At 38.1% G+C, this 16,019-nt stretch overlaps 1 protein-coding gene and 1 long non-coding RNA gene across 4 annotated transcripts in view; one reads left to right on the top strand and one right to left on the bottom strand.

Annotated features, from left to right (window-relative positions):
• The window catches only part of STAG1 (STAG1 cohesin complex component), a gene marked incomplete at its 3' end in the record, with an annotated part of 436,193 nt that overhangs the window by 259,590 nt on the left and 160,584 nt on the right, over positions 1–16,019 (bottom strand). The gene's annotated exons all lie outside the window — the stretch shown is intronic.
• On the top strand, positions 10,754–15,413 carry LOC309629446. The gene is made up of 2 exons (XR_014245078.1): positions 10,754–14,245; positions 14,697–15,413. It is a non-coding gene; the product is annotated as an uncharacterized lncRNA (long non-coding RNA).

Genomic DNA, 16,019 nt, shown 5'->3' with positions numbered 1-16,019 from the left:
TTATGTATAATGCATATTACCAATTCAAATTACTCTGTAGTTTCGACTCCTGATTGAATCCAGACTGGTACAGAATTAGTCCCAGGAGTGGTTCCAGATGATAAACCAGTAAAGATAAGATTTGGGGACTGGTTTGGTCATGCCCTTGGGATTAAGCACAGGGCTGAGCTGCTCGCCAAGGAAATGGGATGCTAGTAATCTATGGCATACAGTAGTTTCAGAAAATCAGTGAAGCTAACACCTGTGGTTCATTGTGATGAAGTGTCAACTCAAGCACATGCCTTGGGAACTTAAGTGGCTGCTATGTTTGCTATTACAGCAGTAGTGATAACTGTGAGGACAACAGTATGAGATAGATACTTCTGTGTACAACTGAGCACTTAGAAAATGACAAGCTCAAGTCCATTAACTCTCAGCTTAAGTAACAGTGTGAGAACCAGAGAGCTTCCATGATTCCCCTGGAAGAATCTCTTCTTATACGTATGGGGCTGATATTGCCGAAAGTCAAGCTAAAAATTTAATTGTGTAGGTTGCTGAATTACAAAAACAGCTGAATTCAATCTCATCAAGTTTCTCATTTGAAAAATAAAACCTTGATCGGGAAATAATGAGATCCTGAAATTAGAATGGAGATATCTAGTTGGTCTTAGATGAAACTAACAATTTTGACCTCTTTCCCACTCCCTTAGCCCCTCACCACTAATTGGGAGCCTCTCATACCAGTGGAAGTAGCTTGCTTTCCAGCATCTAAGAACACTAGCCTGCCATGGCTTGAAAACCTTCTGATGATCTCACACGGGCAGATGCCTTGAAGGAGGATGCTCATTCTCCTGAAGACCCACCACAACCAACTCCTTTTGCCATTAGATCCATAACTACGGTCAAACCTCAGCATGCTCCAGGGGTACAGGTACACACTATGACCCAAGAGGAAATAGCTTACATACCCAACAGAAATTGGAGAACCATGTGTGGAGTAGATTCCTGAAGTATTTGACCAAAGAGGATGAAATATAATGCTACATCAGGACAAATTAATTGACATGGGTGCACTTAGTAGAGATATCAGATTTACTACATTAGTCCATGCACCTGAAAATGGCTCTAATTATTAATTATCTAGTTGGTGCACTAAAAGTTGGATTTAAAGGTTGAGATGCCAGAGCTTTCCTGGCATTGATATGGATGGAGGGAGGAAAGAATCTAATGATTTAGGGAGTTGGACTGGATTTATCACGTGAGAATTTCATACTGCTATTCCTCAACTATGTTACACAAAAGGGCCCAGAAAGCAATTAGTGAAGGGAGGAGCTACATCTCCCATTCTTACAAAGGTCTGTGGTTACTCTCCTTTGTGAGCCTGGTATGAGTGTAGGGGATGTGGTCATTAAGAAGATCATCAATGGAGATGATGAGAGCCAAGCTAATACAGCCCAAGTGGCTATACTTAATCATCAAAGACAAGGTGGGTACATTATCTGTAAAGGGAGGCAGGGATGTACTTGTCACCAGAATGATTTGGCCCACAGAAATTTTTGGCAGCAGCTGATTACAGTGTCCCTAGGAACAAAACAGGTGGGCAGCCTAGTAGAATACTGTTTAATTTATATAACAGGAAAAACTCTAGGTCTGGTAGCCAGAAGTCTAACTTTGTCTCCAACACATTGGAGAGTTATATAGCCTTCTCACCAGTTACTAAACCTGGGTTAGCTCACAGATCCAGAGTCAGTTGAACAAAGTGGAAACCAGGTCCCCTGAAAAAGGACCCTGCACAGCTATTGCAAGTCACACCATACACCCTCCTCTAATCCTTCCCCAGAGACTTGCAGCCATTAATCAGAGGTACTATGTACTGTAAAAAGCAAATACTCTTATTAATAGACACTGTCTCTGAATCGCCCTTATTTCCTGACACTGTGGTCCACAAGTTAAATTAGAGGCTTATGGTGATACATGATACATGGGTCAGGTGATACATGGGGTTTTAACTCCAGTCTGACTGAAAGTGAGCCCAAATGGTCCAGGGACTCACCCTGTGGCTATTTCCCTGGTTTCTGATATATACTTGGAAGAGGCATATTTGGCAACTGAAAGGACCCCACATTAACTTTCTGACCCGTGGGATAAGAGACATTATGGTAGGAATGTCTAAAGCAAAGTTCATGGAACTTCCTCTCTTTACCAAGATAATAAACTAGAAGCAATACTACATCCCCAGGGGAATTACAGAATTTAATCAAAAACTTCAAAGAGGCAAAGGCAGTGAAACCTAGCATACCCCTATTAAACTCACCAGTTTGGCCAACAGAGAAGTCAGATGGATCCTGGAGAACAACTATGGATCATCATAAGCTTAATCAGGTGGTGACCTTCACGGCAGTTGCAGACCCTGGCACTTCATAAGCAGCTACTAACCTGGCTAGTGCCTTTTTCTCCAATTAACAAGGACCACTCAAAGTAAGTTGTTTTTACCTGGAATGGACAAAAGTATAACTTTCACAGTGTTGCTTCAGCACTGTGTTAATTTTCCTGCTTTCTGTCATAAACAGTTGTCTTGGTTATCTACATCTCACAATCTGTGAGAGTCAGGAATCTAGATACAGCTCAGCTGAATCTTCTGCTTAGGGTCTCACAGGGCTGCAATCAAGATATTCACTATGCTACATTCTCATTTGGAGGCTCAAATGGGAAAGAATCTACTTCTAAGCTCACTTATGTTGTTGGGAGAATTTCTTTCCTTGCCGTTGGTTGTCGACTGAGGGCCTTGACCTCCTGCTGGCTACTGGCTGGAAACAACTCAGGGCCAAGAAGTTCCTTGCCACATGGGCTTCTCCAACATGATCAATTACCTGTCAAGCCAACAAGGAGAATCCTGAGAGCAAACCTGCTAGCAAGATAGCGTCTTGCATAACATAGTGTAATCACAGAATTGCCCTCCCATCACCTTTGCTATAATTGGTGGTTAGAAGCAAGTCACAGGTCTCAACACACTCAAAGGGATGGGTCAAGAACATGAATAGCAGGAGGTGGGGGCCACCAGGGGCAACACTTGAGTCTGACCACCAAAACAGTGCACAGATATCTTGATCATCTTTACATTCCATAAAACATCACACTAGTTCACTATTTTGATGACATGCCCCAACCACTGAATGCCCAAATACTTAACTGAGGTGGCCATGGGGCCCCTAATGTTTTTAGGGGGTTACTGCCCTCTATTTTGTATATGTCTTTCTAAGGTTTGCTTGTACTTAATACTTTCTGTTCATCATATTCAATTAGCAAACTGCTGCCAAAAATGACACTAAATAATTATGTAGAATAAATATCAGAAGAAAAAGCTAAAAGAAATAAAAACATTACTCTGAGGAGCAGGACTGGGAATGGGTAGGGAAAGACATGACCGACTGCAATTTTGGTCACTGTACTCTTTGATTTTTCTAAAAAATCATGTACATATATTACTTAAATAAAATTTGGCTTATAAAAAGAAGAAAATAAAGATATGGATCAAGAAAATACTAGGCGAATAAACAAAACCAGAAATGCTGAAGTGGTAATATTAACATAAAATTGGCATTTAAGATTAAAAGCAATAAACAGAAAATAGATATTATATAATGGTAAAAGGCTAAATACTAAAGGCTTTTAAATAAGTGAAATATTTGCTTTAAGTTTGCTTTTTAACTTTTATAATTCTCAAATCCAATAATTTTTCATATAATTTTTTCTAATAGTTTTATGACATCATTGTTTATATTTAATTCTCTACTACATTTAGACTTTGGTGCATGATAGGAGTTAAAGTTCTGCATTTTTTTCAAGTTGTTAATCAAGTGACAATTATGAAGAGAAAGAAACAGGCACGACACGTTTTTTAACAAATTAAATTATCATCTATACTTAGGTCTGTCTGTGTTCAACTGATCCATTTGCCAGTTGTTGAGCCAATCACGTGCATTAGTATTTTCTGTAGCTTTACGCACAGCCTATTAATTGGTAGAGTGAGTCCCTTGTTACTTTTCATTTTCAGAATTTTCTAAGTGTAATTTGTTCTTCTCAATCACTTCAGCAATTTCAAAATCAATCCCTAAGATTTTGAATGGTGTTGCATTATATACATAAATGAATTTTAAGACTTTTAAAGGAAATACTAATGAACAATAAATATTTCAGAAAAATACTGATTTACTTCTAATCAAAGAAACAAAATCCTGGGGATTCAAAATTCTACCATTAAAAAAAATTTTTTTTTAATTGAAGTATAGTTGATTTACAATATTGTATTAGTTTCAGGTGTACAGCATAGTGATTTAGTTTTTCTTTTTCAGATTATATTCCATTATAGGTTACTACAAGATATTTGATATAATTCCTTGTGCTATACAGTAAATCCTTGTTGCTTATCTATTTTATATACAGTATAATAGTTTGCATCTGTTAGTCACACACTCCTAACCTGTCCCTCTCCCACTCCTTCTCTCCTTTGGTAACCATAAGTTTGTTTTCTGTCTGTGAATCTGTTTCTGTTTTGTATATAGATTCATTTGTATTATTTAAAAATTTTTATTGAAATATAGTTGATTTACAGTATTACATTAGTTTCAGGTGTACAGCATAGTCATCGAGTATTTTTACAGATAAGTCTCCATTAAAAGTTATTACAAGATAATGGCTATAATTCCCTGTGCTATACAATATATCCTTCTTGCTTATCTATTTTAGACATAGTAGTTTGTTTCCCTTAATCCCATAGCCCTACCTTGCCCCTCCCCCCTTGGTAAGCACTAGTTTGTTTTCTATATCTGTGAGTCTGTTTCTGTTTTGCATATACATTCATTTGTATTACTGTTTAGATTCCACATTACAAGTGATATCATACAGTATCATCTTTCTTTGTCTTACTTATTTCACTAAGCATAATATTCTCTAGGTCCATCCACATTACTGCAAATGGCAGGATTTCACTTTTTTGTGGCCGAGTAATATTTCATTGTATACATATACCACATCTTCTTTATCCATTCATCCATTGGGCATTTGGGTTGCTTTCATATCTTGGCTATTGTAAACACTGCTGCTAAGAACACTAGGGGGCATGTATCTTTTCAAATTAGTGTTTCCATTTTTTCCACATATATACCCGGGAGTGGAATTGCCAGATCATATGGTAGTTCTATTTTTAGTTTTTTAAGGAACTCCATACTGTTTCTCATAGTGGCTGCACCAATTTACATTCCCACCAACAGTGTACAAGGGTTCCCTTTTCTCCACATCCTCTCCAAGACTTGTTATTTGTAGACTTTCTGAGGATAGCTATTCTGACTGGTGTGAGGTGATTAACATTATTTGTCAACTATTTACTAAATGTTGAATATATGCATTTTACTGTGGACGGTGGTATAGTGGATACAAAAAGTGCTTGCCACAGTTCCTGATATCCAAAAACATTTAATCTTGGGGGTTTTTTTGGTGGGGGGGGGGGACGGGACAGGGAGGGACACAAGCCTACCATAAGTATCTAGCTAGTATCTCGTATGAGAGAAGTTCCTGCATTAAACGTGATTGGAAGAAGCTGTACATACTTTAAGGAAAGCTAAGTGAGTTTGCCTCACATTGAACAGATGTTTTTCAAATAATAGTTAACTTTGACCACCTGTTTTTCGGTAAGCCATCAGCAGGAGCTGATAATGGAAAACTGAAGAGCAAATGTGGTCTGCTACTTCCTAATGATGTCAGACTTTAAGTTAAATTAGTGATTCAAGAGGTTTGTATTTCATGAACCAGCAAATATAATTTGAGAGATAAGCAAAGAGTTGCCAACAATTTAATGGTAAAAAAAGAAACAACAAAAAATGAGAAAGAGACACTCATTACATGCCTTTATTTTTCTCTTTTGCGTGAATTATGTCAGAGAATATGTGGAACTATTCTGAACTGCTATGCTTCTTTGCATGGTCATTCTACTCCCTAGCTAGAAGAGATACTGATATCAAAAGAAATCAACTAAAAATGTCCAAATGAGTTATTTTTATTAACCTCAGCATTTTATTCTAAGCAGCATTTTCTTATGGTAAATTCTCTAATACACATTTTAAAAGAACATGATTAATTTGTGGTAAGGGACATTACATATGCTTGGCAAGGTCTTTCTTGGCTCAAAACGTAACCTCTCAGAATCCTTCTCCTTATAACTTTCTCCAGCCTTAACTTAAATTTTAACATGATGTATTCTAGAATTCCATACAATATCTATAAATACAAAATACAAACACAAAATACAGATTCAAAACCACATTAAGCCTCACTGAAAGGTGAGCTTTGAATTTTATCATAAACCAAGCATGACTAAAATATTTTGTATCACAATACACTGACATAAATCAGCCTCATTTTATTCTCACAAGAAGCCTCATGGCAGAACATCAATTACTGATAAGGAAACTACAATTGAAAGATGTTTGGTGACTTTCCCAAGACCATCCCAGCTAAATAATGACAACTTTGTCTTCTAACAGTGCAGTATTTTCCCCACTATTGAATAATAGGGGTCCATTTTACGTCAATCAAAGCTAAAAACACCTGGACAGCATACACTGAATTTTCAAACCATTTTAAGCCAAGTTTATTCTGAACCCTGAAGTCAGTAAATCTCTTAAAATGACTATGTAATCTGTATCATCTACAACCATTAAAAACACAGTTATCCCATTTTTTTCCTGCTCTAGAATACTACACAGTTCTTGGTTTCTTTCTCTTAATTCACTCTTCCACTGATTTTCCTTCCCAACTATTTCCTCTGAAAACATCCGGAACTAGCAGTTCGCTGTAAAATTCCTCTACATATTCAACCAATTCACAAAATCTGTCTCTACCTCCTTGGCCCAATCTGAAACTTGGCTGTTTTCCCTATGGCCAGAATACTACAGTACTTCCTTTTTTGTGCTTTAAGATAACTGCCTCTCCTAACTACTGTCATATCCGAGCCACCCTATATCTATCAGCATTTGAAACTCATCAGCCTTTAAGACCCATGCCAGGTGGCTTACCGTCCTACCACCACCTTCCTTTTTGTGATACATTAAGTAGCCTCTAGAGTCACCCCTCTCTCCACCCCCAGTCACTGAATCTTTGTTTCTTGGTTCAAAGTCTTCCCCTCTACCCCAATCAAGCCATCCAGAGCCATTTCAACAATGTTAATAAAGATATATCTGATATCTTAAGATACACAATTTTTACTTCCGTTGGTCTAAAAAACCATCAATGTTTTTACTTCAAACTCTCCATTCACATCCTAGACATCTAAGAACTACTCCATCTTTGAAATCATTAAATTTCCATACTACCTGGTATGATCTCTGTCCATTTAGTACAGAATGTCTTACACTCACACTTTGCCTTCTGAGCCTCATCAAGAACTTTAGTCCTCTAACGTCTTTATCTTGCATTCATTTCTTTACCAATTCTTACAGTGTCATTACAATTTATCATACAAACTACAACACTTAACAGGGTGAAAGAGGGTGCTATTAATAATTATGCTAGAAAAGTCTGTCCTAAATCCTATTACACATCCTTTCAATCTCTTGCCAGGACTCTCAACTGCTTTGTGTTGACGATGGCTTCAACTACTAATAGAAGGTTATTCTGGAATTTCTGCACAAGCAGCAGAAAAGTGGAGTTAAAGTCATCCTAGTTCTTTTTTCTCTCTTCCATTTTACTCTGGGATTCATCAATTCCTGCTGTAATTTATGAAATGACTAAATATCAGAAACATTTTATAAACCGAATAGTTCTAAAAGGATTTCTAAAATAACATCTTTAAAAAAAAAACCTTGCCAGAGCTTAATATAACTGAAGAATAATCTGCTATTGTATGCAGTGTGGGGAAAGGTGTGAAATGGCTGGTTCTGAATGACCAGGAAGTGATATCATAGCATACAAATCTAAGATACATGGGTGAATATGATGACATGGATTATTAAGACAGATAACTGTAGTGAAAATACACCTGTTTTGCTGTTAATGTGTGAGTTGTCATAAAGTTGGCAACAACTCTTTCAAAGTACAGAATATTTGTCTCTAATGTGTCTTCTGAAATCAAGATACCTAAATTATGAAATAATGGTGTTTCATAAACAAAGTTAGGCTTGTGGATATTATAGGTAAATGATTTCCTATCCTATCGCCCAGAATAACCCTGTCTAGTTCAGTTAATCACACTCTTCTCAGTTAAAATATAGGATCTTAGTAAAAATACAGATTAATATTTATCAGACCTACTTAAAACAGACAGGAAGAAAAGACCTAAGCACGATCAAGTTTAATGTCATAAGACAACAGAGTTCACAAGGAGAAGCCAGCAAGAAACACACCAAGGCACGTATCTCTGAGTGAAGAGTGAAAGTTGGAGTTTTGTGGTGGCCCCCAAGCTGTAAGCTTATTCAGCTTTCTGCTTTGCGGAGAACTGCTTGTCTCTTTCTTGGTATGCACTCCTGACGCTGCGGTATTGAGCGTAAAAAAGGAAAATGGCTTGCGGCCAGTTTCGTTCCAGGTGCCTGCTCTGGATCTAAGAGCCCCTGGTTGCTCCCCAGAAGAAGGACGTGCTGCCCTGAGGGGGAAGTCTGTATCTCCAAAGAACGGCCCATAAGGCATGCTGACGCATAGATAGTGATGCATAGATAGTGATGCATAGATAATGGCGCATAGATAATGGCGCATAGATAGTGGCGACAGAATTATGTGGAAATACAAGGTTTGCTGATTTGTTGTCTGGTATTCGTTCCGTACTAAACCTATATATACATTCATGCTCTTTGAATAAACTAGCCTTGCAACCATCAGTTGTCTTGGCCCTTCTGACCCCATACTGGTGCTTTTCAGTTCCTTACCCCTCACCGCCAGGAACTTCTAGCTTTCTGCAGCCGGTCTGCGGCAAGTGGCGCCCGCACAGGGACCTGAGTGCGTGAGGCATTTCGGAAGATTTCAGGTAAGTAGAACTCTCGAGTGAGATAGTGTGGCCACAAGAAATAATTTCGTTTTTAGGACGGTAACTCGAGAAAGAGTCAGAAGTAAAATAATATGGGACAAAAGGGCTCTAAGGAGCGTGATTTATTTGCTCAGGTTTTGCTTTCAATGTTAAAAGCCCGTGGAACTAAGGTAACTACCTCACAACTTCTGGAATTTTTGCAATTAGTATATGATGCTTGTCCTTGGTTCCCTGAAGGAGGATCAGTGGACTTAGCAATTTGGACTCGTGTAGGAGATGAATTATCTAAATATCATGAAGCTCATGGACCATCTTCTGTTTCAGTTTCCATTTTTAGCTTGTGGAATTTAATAAGAGATTGTTTTAATCCAATTTATGATTCAGTTCCAAAATTAACAGCTAAATCTGTAGAACATGTTGCTGCAGTAGCTACTGCTCCTCCGTTGCCACCGAGGATAAAAAGTGTTAATTCACTTGATGATGATGACTTTTCTTTTGATTTAGCGGGTGAAGAAGCCAAATATGAGGCTGAAAAATATCCTGATGAAAATATTCTTCCGCGGTTACAGCAATTACATGTCTCTGTCCCTATCCCTCCTAAGCTTAGTCCTTTACAACAAGCAGTACGGGGAGCTCTTAATAGAGGGGAGGATCCTTTATTCTGCTGCCCGGTGGTGGAACGACCCAATCCTCAAAATCCACAACAAAATAATCGGGAATATCAGCCTCTCTCCTTTAAGGTTTTGAAAGATTTAAAAGCAGCCTGTGCACAATATGGGCCTACAGCCCCTTTCACTATTACTATGTTGGATACTATTGCAACAGAAGCATTGCCTCCAGCAGACTGGAAATCTATTGCTCGTGCTTGTCTCACTGGTGGCGACTATTTACTTTGGAAATCAGAATATTATGAAAAGGCTGCTGAACAAGCTGAAAGAAATACTGCACATAATGTGCTAGTAAATTATGAGATGTTGATTGGGGAAGGACAACATCAGTTATTACAGGATCAATTAGCTTTCCCTTTTGTGGCTTATGCTCAGATCAGTCATATAGCTCTACATGCATGGAAACATTTACCTGCCTCCACTAGGACTGAAGACCTTGCTAAAATAAGGCAAGGGGCAGATGAACCTTATGCTGATTTTGTGGATAGATTATTACAGGCTGTTAATAGAATTATTTCTGATGGTCCTTCTGGAGCAATTATCGTCAAACAATTGGCTTTCGAAAATGCTAATAATATTTGTCAAGCAGCTATACGTCCATGGAAAAGGAAAGGAAATTTAGAGGATTATATTCGAGTTTGTTCTGATATTGGATCATCTTATTTACAGGGAGCAGCTATAGCTGCAGCCCTAACTAAGGCAGGATTTGGGCCAAATGCTAAAAGTAAAAACTGTTTTAAATGTGGGAAGCCAGGTCATTTTGCAAAAAATTGTACTGTTGATACTCCTAATATGCCTGTCGTAAATTCTGTGCCTCAAGGTAAATCTCCTCCTCCCACAATTTGTCCCCGATGCAAAAGAGGACGGCATTGGGCTAAAGAATGTCGATCAGTGACTCATAAAGATGGAACTCCCTTGTCGGGAAACTTCCGGAGGGGCCTGCTCCGGCCCCATCAAACAATTGGAGCAATGTCAATAATCCCCCCACAACCTGCTCCACCGCCTCCAGCTCAGACCTTTGTTCCTCAGGGAATGGAATCTCCTCCCTTCAAAGGGCCACGCCAAATAGTGCAGGACTGGACCTCTGTGCCTCAACCCAATTCTTATTAACCTCGGATATGGGACCCCAAGCCCTTCCTACGGGAACTTTTGGGCCTTTACCCCAGGGAACAGTTGGTATAATCCTTGGAAGAAGTAGTATGTCTATGAAAGGCTTAACTATTATTCCTGGGGTGATTGATGCTGATTATGAAGGGGAATTAAAGGTTATGGTTCAAACATCAAAAGGATCTTTTCTTATCACACCCGGTATGCGAATAGCTCAGCTTCTATTAATTCCATTCATACCAGAAGGAAAAATTTTACAACATAACAAAAGAGGAACTGGGGCTTTCGGTTCCTCTGATGCAGTTTACTGGATTCAACAAATTGGTAGGGAAAGACCACAATTGGTATTAAAAATAAATGGAAGGCCTTTTTCTGGGTTATTAGATACTGGTGCTGATGTTTCTGTTATTTCGTTTATACATTGGCCAAAAAATTGGCCCGTGCACCAAACCATTACACAGTTGCAAGGTATTGGCCAATCTAATTCTCCACAACAAAGTTCGCAATACCTACATTGGCAGGATGCTGAAGGTAATCAAGGAATATTCAAACCCTACGTATTGCCCGGACTGCCAGTTAACCTTTGGGGAAGAGATATATTACAACAAATGGGAATCCTATTGCTTAGTCCCAACCCTACTGTAACTAATATATTGTTAAATCAAGGTTATGATCCTAGGAATGGTTTGGGAAAAAATCAACAGGGAAATAAATTACCCTTACAGACTGATAATAAACGGGATAAAACAGGCTTGGGTTTTTTCTAGGGGCCTTGGATTCTCCTCCACCACATGCTGACCCTATAACTTGGATTTCTGATAATCCTGTCTGGGTGGACCAATGGCCCCTTTCTAAGGAGAAATTAATGGCGGCTCATAATATAATTAATGAACAGCTTGCTTTGGGCAGACTAGAAAAGTCTAATAGCCCTTGGAATACTCCTATATTTGTTATAAAGAAAAAATCGGGAAAATATCGTTTATTGCAAGATTTACGTGCTGTTAATCAAACTATGGTAATTATGGGAGCTCTGCAACCAGGTTTGCCTTCTCCTGCAGCCATACCTAAAAATTATATGATTATTATTATTGATCTTAAGGATTGCTTTTTTACTATTCCTCTATTTCCGGCTGATAAGTTGCGATTTGCTTTTAGCTTACCCTCTTTAAATTTTATAGAACCTATGCAACGTTATCAATGGAAAATGCTGCCTCAGGGTATGGCTAATAGTCCTACTTTATGTCAACAGTTTGTAGCTCAAGTTATTGCCCCTGTTCGTAAACAGTTCCCTCAGATATATTTTATTCATTATATGGATGACTTATTACTTGCTTATTCTGATAAACATATTTTACTTAAGGCTTATAATTCCCTTCAAAGTCATTTGTCACGATCAGGACTAGTCATTGCTGCTGACAAAGTACAGATGAACCCACCTTTCTCATATCTTGGTAAGTATATCACAAATTATAATATTACACCTCAGAAGATAGAGATACGGACTGACGTTCTTAAAACTTTAAATGATTTTCAAAAGTTATTAGGAGATATTAATTGGCTGCGACCTTCTTTAAAATTAACTACGGGTCAGTTACAGCCTCTTTTTAATATCCTAAAGGGAAGTCCTGATCCTTCTTCCCCTCGTATTTTAACTTCTGAAGCTCAACAAGCACTCAAGCTTGTAAACAAAGCAATACAATCTGCTCAGCTAACTAGAATTGAGCCTTCTTTACCTATACTATTAATAATCTGTGCTACGTCACATACCCCTACCGCCTTATTATGGCAAGAAACAGGAATTCTTGAATGGATTCATATGAAAAATACGCCTAATAAAGTCATTACACCTTATTATGAGTTAATAGCAACACTTGTTCAATTGGGTCGTAGAAGAAATATTCAGTTGGTAGGATATGAACCAAATTCTATTATTATACCTTATACTACTTATCAATATTCTTGGCTATTATTTGTCTCTGATTTTTGGGCTCTTGCTTTTGCTGGATATTCAGGAATTATTGATAATCATTATCCTTCTAATAAGCTCCTTCATTTTGCTACTCAACATCTATTTATTTTTCCAAAAACTATCTGTTCAACTCCTATTCTCAATGCCCCAAATGTTTTTACTGATGGTTCTGCCAATGGCATCGCTGTGGTTATTTCTGATGACTTACTTCATAAAGAACAAACAGATCATACCTCTGCCCAACGAGTTGAATTACATGCGATTTCCTTGGCTTTTCAAATCTTTTCACATTGTTCTTTTAATCTCTATACAGATAGCCATTATTTGGTTACTATTTTGCGTAACATAGAAACTGCTATAATTGGCAATACTGTTGATTCTCAATTGTTTCAGACTTTCTTTCAACTACAAAAGATTATTCGTCAGCATGAGTTTCCTGTAGCCATATTACATATTCGAGCCCATTCAGGTCTCCCTGGCCCATTGTCTTTGGGAAATCAATTGGCTGACGAAAATACAAAGATTATAGGCTTAAGTTTATCTCAACCTCAGGATCTTGCTACTCAATCACATAATTTACATCATCAATCTGCTGCTATGCTTCAAAAACAATTCTCTATTTCTAGAGAAACAGCCCGATACATTGTTAAGTCCTGCTCTAAATGTTTACCCCACCTTCCTGTTCCACAATTTGGAGTCAATCCTCGGGGTTTACTCCCTCATCATCTTTGGCAAATGGATGTTACTCATATTCCCTCTTTTGGTAAATTACAATTTGTTCATGTAACTGTTGATACTTACTCTAATTTTATATGTGCTACGCCTTTGGCTGGGGAATCTACTAAATATGTAATTACTCATTTATTTCATTGTTTTGCATCTATGGGAATTCCTAAAGCTTTAAAAACAGATAATGCTCCAGGATATACGAGTAAAGCTTTTGCCAATTTTTGTGCAACTTTCCATATTTCACATAAAACAGGCATTCCCTACAATCCTCAGGGTCAAGGTATTGTAGAACGTGCCAACCGACAATTAAAAATTACATTACAAAAAATAAAAAAGGGGGAATATGATAGATCTCCTCAGATTATGCTTAATCATGCTTTATTTATTTTAAATTTTTTAACTTTAGATGCATTTAGTCACACGCCTTATGAACGATTGTTTACAGGTCTTTCTGGAACCCCTCCTGAAAAAGCGCTTGTTAAATGGAAAGATCCCATGACTAACCTTTGGCATGGACCAGACCCTGTTTTAGTATGGGGCCGAGGCCATGTTTGTGTTTTCCCTAGGGAGGCAGACTCTCCGCGGTGGCTCCCGGAGCGCTTGGTTCGACATTATCATGCCATCACCAATAAACACCCTGACTCGAAGAATGCGTCGCCTGAGGCTCTCGCAATCGACCACAGCACACCCCAACCGGTTCCCCCGGCGGACGAGAAGAATGCGGCGACGGAGTAGGAGACAACTTGTCAGGGAGGCGAGGGGAGATCGAAATCAAATTACTTGGTATCAATTGCAATGTTTAGTATTTCAAGCACGTAGGATTATGGAGGAGAGTGCTCATCCTCGCTCTCCTCTTACCTTTTTTTTAGCCATGATAGCTGTATTGGCAGCCCCACCTATAGAGGCTAAATCTTATTGGGCTTATGTACCCGATCCTCCTTTATTACAACCTGTTACATGGTCTGAAGCTGACCTTCCAATTTTCTATAATGATTCTACTTTTGGAAGAGTGCTAGGAAATTTGCCTATTACTAATACTTCTGTTAATTACTCTAATTGGCTTAATACTCCCCCTGTTTGTTTAAGTCCTATGAGTACCAATTCTGGTTGTGTTAAGGCTGTTGCTTTAGAACATGCTATTTCTTACCAAATCACTGTAAATTCTCAATTTTTTACTCATTTACGTAAAAATTATAAAGCTGTGGGATCTAATATTTGTCTTCCTTGCAAACAGACTGTTCCTAGACGAGAAGATTTATCCACCTTTGTATTTTGGTATAAGGATAACGTTCCCATTCACATGAATGCTAGAGTAACTAAGCTTGCTTCTAATACTTCGTTGGATCATTCTCTATGCATATATCGCTTGAGAATTGAAGATACTGGACATTATTTGTGTATTGAAACTACCATAGGTAATCAAGGGACGTTATTAGCTGGACATCAAATTACGGTCGTAAAGACTGTCACAGGACTACAATTTCCTGCTTTTATGGCTTCTGAATTCCCGCAGTTTGATTTTCCTGTTTGTAATGATACATGGACTAAAGCCTCTGTCTGGTGTACTTTAGATTATGATAATGGCACCATACTAGTTTCTTCTGTCCCCGTTAATAATAACAGCCTTGTTTTTTACAAGCAATGGGAATTCTGGAAACTTGCCTTATCCTTTTCTTATAGACCGGTGATTACTTGCGTCGCTCCTCCTTATGCTTTATTGATTGGAGATTTAATTGTAGAAAACACTATGAATCCTATAGGTTATAATATTACTTGTGTTAATTGTATCTTTAGTAGTTGTGTTTTGCCCGTTAAAGGATCTGCATCTGTTATGATTATGAAGCAACCTTCTTATATAATGTTACCTGTTAATTTGTCTGAACCATGGTATCATAACACTGGCATGCAAGCCTGGCTGGAATTGACTGAAGCATTAAAACGACCAAAGAGATTTATTGGTGTTCTAATATGTGCAATCCTAGCCTTAGCAGCTTTAACTGCTACTGCGGCCACTGCTGGGATTGCTCTTTCACAAACTATTCACCAGGCTCATTATGTTAATCAGTTATCTAAAAATACTAGTGTAGCATTAGCCCTACAAAGTCATATTGATACCCAACTAAAAACGGAAGTAGATGAATTAAAAAATGTTCTAATAGGAATAGGGGATCAAGTTATGGCTTTAAAATTAAAAATGCGTTTGATTTGTCATGCCAAATATACCTGGATTTATGTAACTCAACATTTATATAATGATTCACAATGGGATTGGGAAAAAGTAAAAATGCATATATTAAGTGTATGGACTGATGGACACATTAGCCTTGATATTCAAAAGTTAAATGCCGAAATACAAGCTATTCAAGAGGCCCACCTGGACGAAGATGGACCCCAGAATTTGATTCAAGGATTATTAGATCAACTACAAGGGCTAAATCCGATACAATGGATTCATGGAGGGCTCTCAGGCCTGATATCAATTGGTGTACTACTTTTATTGGTGATCGGTTTATTACCTTGTATTGTTAGATTTGTAATGGGGCGCTTTGCTGTCTTG

This window comes from Balaenoptera borealis (assembly GCF_965194805.1).
Source record: "Balaenoptera borealis genome assembly, chromosome: 5".
Lineage (NCBI taxonomy): Eukaryota > Metazoa > Chordata > Mammalia > Artiodactyla > Balaenopteridae > Balaenoptera > Balaenoptera borealis.
Note: the sequence above shows the minus strand (reverse complement) of the source record. Positions and strands in the feature narration are given on the sequence as shown.